The following is a 1,227-nucleotide window of genomic DNA, read 5'->3' on the forward strand; positions in this document are numbered from 1 at the left end:
ATCTCTCTGTGGTCTCCTTGTTCTATGGGACAGACATTGGGGTCTACCTCAGTTCTGCTGTGACACATTCTTCACAGATAATTTCCAATGCCTCAGTGATGTACACTGTGGTCACACCCATGCTGAACCCCTTCATCTACAGCCTAAGGAACAAGGACATGAAGGGAGCCCTCGGTAGGCTCTTCAGTAGAGCAGTGTCTTGCCTATGATGATCTCTGGTCTCAAGGTCTACACACCCATGGACTCCAGAACCAAACATCACAAATTTTATATCCTGATTATTTTATCTTCCCCTAACATATGCATCCTTTCTTTTATTTCTAAGGCATCAATAACTTTACTTTCTGTTGGTTAGTGTGCCAGTTTCCCTCAACTATTTCTTCAATAGTCCTCTTTGTCTCTTCTTCCTATATGCTCTCCATAAAGTTATTTCTTTGCTCAGCTTTCTTACTGCCGTGGCCAAAAATTCCATCCTTAGATGTGTAGCATTATCTGTCAAACGCTGACAGAGTTCCCACAAATTTTAAGCTCATAGACATTGATGCTTTCCCCCTTAATTTATTTATATGTGTTTTACTCTTTAACAAATAAATTTAAAATAATGGCATAATTATAGGCTAGTGCTTGCCACTTCTGGACTGTGCTCACCACTGTAAATGAAACCATCACATATGATTTTTTCTTTTAAATTTATATTTTGAATTGTTTGAAGATTTACAGATCAGTTCATAGTTCTACAAATGAAAATTCACATATTTTTTGCTTCATGTCATTTATTGTAGCCACCTCCAGGTAACATCACTTATGCCATATTCTACCTGTGTTTTTTGTTTATATTTCTCTTTCTTTACTAACCCATTTAAACATTTTCTTTAGGTAAATGCTGCCTTTTGATTTCAAATGGATTAATATTCTAATGTGTGCATATCTCACTAGTGTTCTTGTTCTTTTTATAGAATAATCTTTTGTGTGGTCAAATACTGGGCCGTGGTGTAAGTTCAGTTCCAGACCTGAATGGTGACTAAAAGCCACAGAGTTGGAGTTTAGCAGTCTCTTACTAGTAAGCCTGATTTTTGTTGTTTTTTTTTTTTTTTTTTTTTGCATGTTTTTATTTTGCATTGAGTGAAAGTTTACAGGGCACATCATCAGCTTCACAGATCACTTTCAGAGCAGTTAGTATTGGTAAACAGGCACCAGTTAGTATTTCTAGACTTAGCTATGAGGCTA

General features: G+C 36.4%; 1 pseudogene; it reads left to right on the forward strand.

The window, feature by feature from the left end:
* LOC102825491 overlaps positions 1 to 209 on the forward strand; it is a 5,287-nt pseudogene extending 5,078 nt beyond the window's left edge.
* The last annotated feature ends 1,018 nt before the right edge of the window (positions 210 to 1,227 follow it).

The sequence above is a fragment of the Chrysochloris asiatica genome, unplaced genomic scaffold (assembly GCF_000296735.1).
Source record: "Chrysochloris asiatica unplaced genomic scaffold, ChrAsi1.0 scaffold00654, whole genome shotgun sequence".
NCBI classification, from domain to species: Eukaryota; Metazoa; Chordata; class Mammalia; order Afrosoricida; family Chrysochloridae; genus Chrysochloris; species Chrysochloris asiatica.